A 7,500-nucleotide genomic window follows, 5' to 3' on the forward strand; every position below is an offset into this window, starting at 1 on the left:
ACACACACACACATACACGTACACAAACACATACACACACACACACACACACACACGTACACAAACACATGCACACACACACACACACACACACACACACACACACACACACACACACACACACACACACACACACTCAACGGCGCAATGGTATCGTTCGCAACCGCTGCTACAGCAGTCCGAGTTCGAATCCCACCCAGGGAAGTGCATACCGACATGGGGCCTTTTGGTCCATAACAAGATCGGATGCTAAGAAGAGATAGTTAAAAGTAGAAAAGGATAAAGAGGCGAACCAAACCAACGCCAGGCATTACAGCATCTTGCTAAGGTGTTTATCTAAATGAATCTCAAAACTTCGAACTGTACTACTTAGCTCTGCCTGTGGAGGAAGTTTATTCCATTCATTGACTACACGGTTGGCGATTATTTTCTTTTATATCCACTTCCAAATTAAATTTACGTCCGGACAGCTTGAGATCGTTACTTTTCGTGTGATTCGTAGAGTGAGAATTTCATAAATATTTTTTGTTATTAATTATCTCCAAATTCCTGAAAACCTGTGGCAGGCCACCCTTGAGTCTAGTATATATATATATATATATATATATATATATATATATATATATATATATATATATATATATATATATATATATATATATATATATATATATATATATATATTGGACAGAAGGACTACAGTATGAGTGGAAGGGTGGTGAGATAAACACCGAGTAATGTTGGAGTGTAAATTTACTGACGTGTCGTTCTTAAACAGGACTTCTTCAGAGTATGAAGAAGTCCTGTTAAGGACGAAACGTCAGTAAATTTACACTCCAACATTACTCGGTGTTTATCTCACTACCCTTCCACTCATATATATATATATATATATATATATATATATATATATATATGTATATATATATATATATATATATACAAATATATAATATATATATATATATGCATACACATATACAAATATATTCATATAAATGTATATATATATAAATATATATGCACATATACAAATATATAAATATATATATATATATAATTTTTTTAAGGGGAAAATAGATTCACTTTCGTGGTATTATTTCTGTTATGAATGTGTGTGGTTTGGACAGTCTCCAACCATCCCACCTCCGCTACTCGAGTAAATAAAATCACGTGATACTAACCAGAATAAAATCCCTAAAGGCCTTAAACAGGTAACTCCTGCGCTGACAACCAACCACCCAGAGTCAGCAATCAACTGTCAGCTTGTAAGAGACATTGATAGAAATACATAATATGTCGCCATGGATGACGGGTCATCCCTGTATCCCGCCTAATGCCCTGGGTCAGGAGCAGTGCAGTAAGACACAGCACATCCACAGCAAGGCCGCTAAGATGAGCAAGAGGAAAATGTGGTGGAGGGGAGTGGATATATGTGGGTATATACCTTTTGACTTTGGCTACCCCCTTTGTAAGGGGAAAAAGGCTCTTTTGGTAGATTGACTGACAGACATAATAACGAAGAATGTACATGTTGTGATGTGACATCATACGTAGCTTCATGTCACTGGTAACTGGGAATCAAATTATGACTTATCGTAATCAGATGATGTCATATCATACATCACCATTTCGTACGATCTAATATCACGTCACAAATATCACGTCATATTAGTCATACAAGCGTGACGCATGATATGTCTTTCTATCTGCCATTGAGAGTCAAATGACGAATACATAGTGTGCTATTTATTTATTTAAATACATTCTTAATTATTCATCTATTTACATCATATATATATATATATATATATATATATATATATATACATATATATGTATATGTATATATATGAATATATACATATATATATGTATATATATATACAGATACATACGTATATACATATATATATATATATATATATATACATATATATATATATATATATATATATATATATATGTGTGTGTGTGTGTGTGTGTGTGTGTGTGTGTGTGTGTGTGTGTGTGTGTATGTATATACTTATTCATATATATATCTATGCTTATCTATATATCTATATTGATCAATTTCTATATCTATATTTACCTCTACTGATTTATCTAATTTACTCGTACTTATTCATATTTTTTCATTTGTTTATCTATTAATAAATTTACTTATGATTTATTTATTCATTCATTATTTATTCGTGTTTCTTTATTTATCTATTTACCTATACATTTTGAAAGTAATAAAACTTTTCGAAAGTAATTAAAAATGTTTTGGAAAGAAATGAAAAGAGGAAGACGAGGTGAATCAAGTAGAGAAGAAAAGGTAAAAGGTGCAGATGGAGAGACGATAATGGAAGAGAAGGCAGTGAGGGGAAGGTGGGCAGAGTATCTTAGGGAGTTGCTTAATGTGAAGGAGGATAGGGAGGGAAAGGTAGTTGCAGTGGGAAGCGCTAAGAAAATGACCGTGATGAGTGAGGAAAATGGAGGAGAAATAAGATGAGGTGAAAGCAGCTGTTAAGATGATGAGAGCAGATAAGGCACCTGGGTTGGATGGATGCCATGCAGAATGTCTGAAAAAAGGAGGTACAGTTATGGTGGACTGGCTGGTGATTTTATTCAATGTTTGTTTAAGAGAGGGTAGAGTGCCGGAGGACTGGAGGAGTGCCTGTATAGTTTCACTTTACAAGGGAAAGGGGGATAAGTGTGAGTGTAGTAGTTTCAGAGGGATCAGCTTGTTAAGTGTACTGTAGTTGGGAAGGTTTACGGGAGGGTCTTGATTGAGAGGATTAGGAGAGAACAGAGGGTTAGGTGAGGAACAGTGCGGTTTTAAGACAAGTAGGGGTTGTGTAGATCGGATTTTTGTGGTCAGACAGATGTGTGAGAAAGCTATAGGAAAAGGTAAGGCTGTTTTTTGGGCTTTTATGGATCTGGAAAAGGCTTATGACAGGGTAAACAGGAAGGCTCTGTGGGAGGTATTGCAAATATATGGGATAGGAGGAAAGCTGTTAAGAGTAGTCAAGAGTTTTTACGAGAGTAGTAGAGCTTGTGTTAGAATTAGAAATGGAGAGAATGAGTGGTTTGTGGTAAATGTGGGACTTCGTCAAGGATTTATTATGTCGCCCTGGCTGTTCAATTTATACATGGATGGGGTGGTGCGAGAGGTGAATGCAAGGGTAGTGGGTCGGGGATAGGAGATGGTTAAAGAAAATGGAGAAAAGTGGGAGATAAGTCAGCTGTTGTTTACTGACGACACTGCGCTTGTAGCAGGATCAGAGGATGGATTGATAAAGTTAGTGACAGAGCTTGGGAAGGTGCGTGAAAGAAGGAAGTTGAAGATAAATGTGGGTAAAAGTAAGATGATGAGATGTACAAGGGGAGAGTGGCAGCAGGCTGGAAGTGAGTATTAACGGAGAAAGACTGGAAGAAGTGGATAGTTTTAGATACTTGGGTGCGAATGTGGCAGGAAATGGAGGAGTGGGGGTGGAGGTAGAATGTAGAGTGAGAGAAGCGAGTAAATGACTTGGTGGATTAAAAAGTGTAATGAGAAATAGACATTGGGAAAGAGGGTAATGTCTGTTGAGGAAGGACGGGAGAGGACAGAAGATAGGAGTGAATGGAGAAGGGTTGTATATGGATGATGCTGTGATGCATGAGGGGGAGGGGGTAGGGATGGGCGGTGAGGGAGTATGTATGAGAAATAAATTGACGCAACCCGAAGGGATTTCTCACCGTCTTCTCCTTTTCTGCATGAGAGAACGGAGAGGGAAGGTCACCGAATTAAAGAAGCGGCCTTGCTGTGGATGTGCTGTGTCTTGCGACACAGCTTGTGACCCAGAGCAGTGGACAAGATGCAGGGATGACCCGTCATCCAGGAGGTGCCAAGATAAGAGGGAGGGAAGAGGGTAGAGGGGAGTGGAGTATGTAGGGGATGGAATGGGTGGGAGTAGTTTCTATGCCTTTGTCTTTTGGCTACCCCCCGTGTAAGGGGGAAGAAAGCCTTTGGTATATGTATGTATGTACCTATACATACTAATATATTAAGAAGCTACGCCAATGGGACTCGAACTCTTGCATGTGTGACTGTTTACCACAAAGCAAGGACGTTACCATTGCACTTAACTTGACCGTACAAAAGGAATGATCTGGAAGTAGACCAGGTCATTCCCTAACGGCTCTCAGTTTAGTACAGTAAGTAATCTTAATTTCATCCAATCTTTATCGAGGCGAGCTATCCGGTAAGTTGTCGGGTTTCGACAAATGGATTACAGACAAATATGTTTAGTCTATTCCGTACGCTTTGGTATGAGGAAACATTCGTTATATCTCCGCGGTTCACACTAGCAATGTTTCGGCACTTAATTCCCGGTTTCTCGGCATCTTTTTCCCGCTTACTTCGAGTGAACTGCGCTTGACACATGTGTGGGTGTTCACACACAAACACATTTCCGCTCAAACGTATGATCATTACCAAAATCTATTATTTCACAAGGACAACATAATTACCTTTGTAGTGTGTTATTGCCTGAATAACAGTTCCCTCGTGTATATATTCAAACAAGAGGTCTCCATACCCTTAAACACAAACACACACACACACACACACACACACACACACACACACACACACAATCTCTCTGCTGAATAAACCGTCTATCTTTAATTAGAATTACAAATCCAGTGATCACCAAACTTGTCGTATTTGTCTTGTGTAACTTTATTCTGTTTACCCCGGTAGGATTCATTCGGTTCCTTTCAAGAACACGTGTGTTCCTTGAGATGAACAAATTCGTTTAATATTTCATTTCATAGATATTTTATTTGGGTCGAAATGACGCCATTTGGGGTCCAACTCCTTCCAGTACCCCTCCAGGGGACAAAGGGGGGACGTCGGGTAGGAGCAGATCAGGGGCACTGATCCCCACAGTGGGTGGGGGGGGCAGGTCAGGGACGTTCCTCAGGGACATATATGGGGGCAAGCCAGGGGCACTGTTCAGGAGCTCAGGGGGCAAGTCAGGGACAGTGATTGAAGTATGATACCGGGTTAATGAGTAGGATTTCTCTCTCCCCCCCTCTCTCTCTCTTTCTCACTTCTCTCTCTCTCTCTCCTTTTCTCTCTTTCTCTTTTTCTCTCTCTATCTCTCCCTTTCTCTCTCTCCCTCTATCTCTTCCTTTCTCTCTCTCTCTCTCTCTCCTTTTCTCTCTTTCTCTCTCTCTCTCTCTCTCTCTCTCTCTCTCTCCCTTTCTCTCTCTCTCTCCCTTTCTCTCTCTCTCCCTTTCTCTCTCTCTCTCTCTCCCTTTCTCTCTCTCTCTAGTTTTTGATAACTATCCTCGTACCATTTTTGTCTTTATTAAACACTGCGGCAAGTACAGAGTGCCCCTATCGTAGCCAGGGTGGAAGCCAGGGGTATATTTTTCCTGAAGAGTATCCTCCGCCGTTGAAGTGCCTGAAGACCCGAGTCCTTCGAAGCTTTGAAAAAAAAAAAAAAAATTGCAGGATTCTCCACCATCCCTTCAGCTCCCCCCCCTCCCCTCACTCCCACCCACCCACCCTCCCACTGCCGAAGTCACAATTCTCCCTCGCCGTCACTACACTTTCTAGCCAGGTCGACAATTCCAGTTAGAAGGAAGAGAACACATTTGGCACTATTGTGCATGCGTTGGCACTGTCCAGGCACGCTGCCATCGGGGGTGAAGGGGGCACTTTTCGCTCACTTAGGCTCACCGTCACTCCAACACACCAACACACACTTCAAGGTCTGGAATTAAACTGAGCGTGCCAACCAATCCACTTGAGGAACTCCCACTTCTCGTCCCAGCTCGCGAGAGCACGCCTGGCCGACAAGCTCTCAAAAAAAAAAAAAAAAAAAAAAACCTGCATACTCCGAAACCAATTAATACAAATCCAACCCACTTCATTTAAACCAGTTCTGAATACGCTCACAATTAACATAACATTATTAATTTCGTCTTTAACTAGGAAAGTGTAAGGTATCTTCAACAAGCTTTTGTCACAGGAGTGCCGTAACGAGCTGGGTTGGAAGCCCGAGAAACTACGATAGAGTTGCCAGATGTCGCCGGAAGATTCAAAGGTCAAGCAATATATTCGACAACTTCATGGTCGCTTTCGACCCGAATGTCAGCAAACCATGCCTCAGCTGCCGGACACAAACTAGGCTGTCAGCCCACGATGGGCGTGATTCACCTGTCAGCCCATAATAGGCGTGATTCACCAAGTTGACAGGACTCCCGTGTATCTGACAGTAGGTCTGACAAAGTAGTTGCTTGCATCAGTTGTGTCAGGCAGTCATACCCCTAGGTGTCAGTCAAGTGCTGACGCGCTGTCACTCATGCCGGCTGTCTGACACTGTCGGTGACGAGCGTTTAGTGTTTAGTTCTGTCTGACACATGGGGAGGAGTGTCATGTTGTGTCGGGTGACGCAAGGCATATCAGGAGAGAGTATCGCACAAGGAGAAGAGGAGGAAGAAGAAGAATCAGGTGGGGGAGGAGGAAGAGGAGAAGAGGAGGAAGAAGGAGAAGGAGGAGGAGGCAGAGGTGATGAGCCAGAAGAAGAAGAGGAGAAAGAAAGAGAAGAAAAGAGAAAGAGGAATTAAAATGAAAAGACGACAAAGAAGATAAAGGAGCAGAAAAAGAAGACGAAGGAGAAGGAGGAGAAGGAAGAGGAGCAGGAAGAGATGGTGAAGAGCAAGAAGAAGAAGAAGAAGAAGAAGAAGAAGAAGAAGAAGAAGAAGAAGAAGAAGAAGAAGAAGAAGAAGAAGAAGAAGAAGAAAAAAAAGAGAATGAAGTGTAGAAATTAAAAAGAACACGAAGAGGAAAAAGGAGAAGAAGGCGAAGAAGAAGAAGAAAAAAAAAGAAGAAGAAGGAGAAGAAAATGAAAAAGAAGAAGAAGAAGAAGAATAAGAAAGATGAGAAAGAAGAAGAAGAAGAAGAAGAAGAAGAAGAAGAAGAAAGAGGAGAAGGAAGAAGAAGAAGGGTGAGAAAGAAGAAGAAGAAGAAGAAGAAGGATGAGAAAGAAGAAGAAGAAGAAGAAGAAGAAGAAGAAGAAGAAGAATCTTCTGACATTCAAATTATAACACATCTAGAGAGTTGATTCTTGCCAACATACACACGCGCGCACACATACACCCACCCACAAGGATACATACATACATACACTGGTCCACATCCTGCACATGAGAACGCAAGACAGGAACATACATATACTCCAGTGCACAGATACATGTATATATGCTCATATACACATTCAAAGGCATGTACACACACACATAAACACAAAATAAAAAACAACACACACACACACACACACTCATTCACTCACACACACATGAACACACAAATAAACACACATACACTCATTCACTCACACACACAAGAACACACAAATAAACACACACACACACTCATTCACTCACACACACATGAACACACAAATAAACACACACACACACGCACAGACACAATCACACGTACACATACTGTATACA

The 7,500-nt window shown here is 40.9% G+C and overlaps 1 protein-coding gene across 21 annotated transcripts in view; it reads right to left on the minus strand.

Moving 5' to 3' along the window:
- Window positions 1-7,500, minus strand: part of mtd (TLD domain-containing protein mustard) — a 429,051-nt gene that overhangs the window by 363,522 nt on the left and 58,029 nt on the right. For 19 of the 21 annotated variants that reach the window (XM_076202220.1, XM_076202228.1, XM_076202225.1 and 16 more), the window contains exon 1: window positions 5,720-5,755. The exons of 1 other annotated variant lie outside the window; for it this stretch is intronic. The gene's annotated coding sequence lies outside the window, so the exon portion shown is untranslated. Of the gene's footprint in view, window positions 1-5,709; window positions 5,758-7,500 lie in introns of those variants that run through there. One more of the 21 variants, XM_076202215.1, reaches the window with a different exon arrangement.

Source organism: Oratosquilla oratoria, chromosome 18 (assembly GCF_046742065.1).
Source record: "Oratosquilla oratoria isolate Oo_2021 chromosome 18, ASM4674206v1, whole genome shotgun sequence".
Classification (NCBI taxonomy): domain Eukaryota; kingdom Metazoa; phylum Arthropoda; class Malacostraca; order Stomatopoda; family Squillidae; genus Oratosquilla; species Oratosquilla oratoria.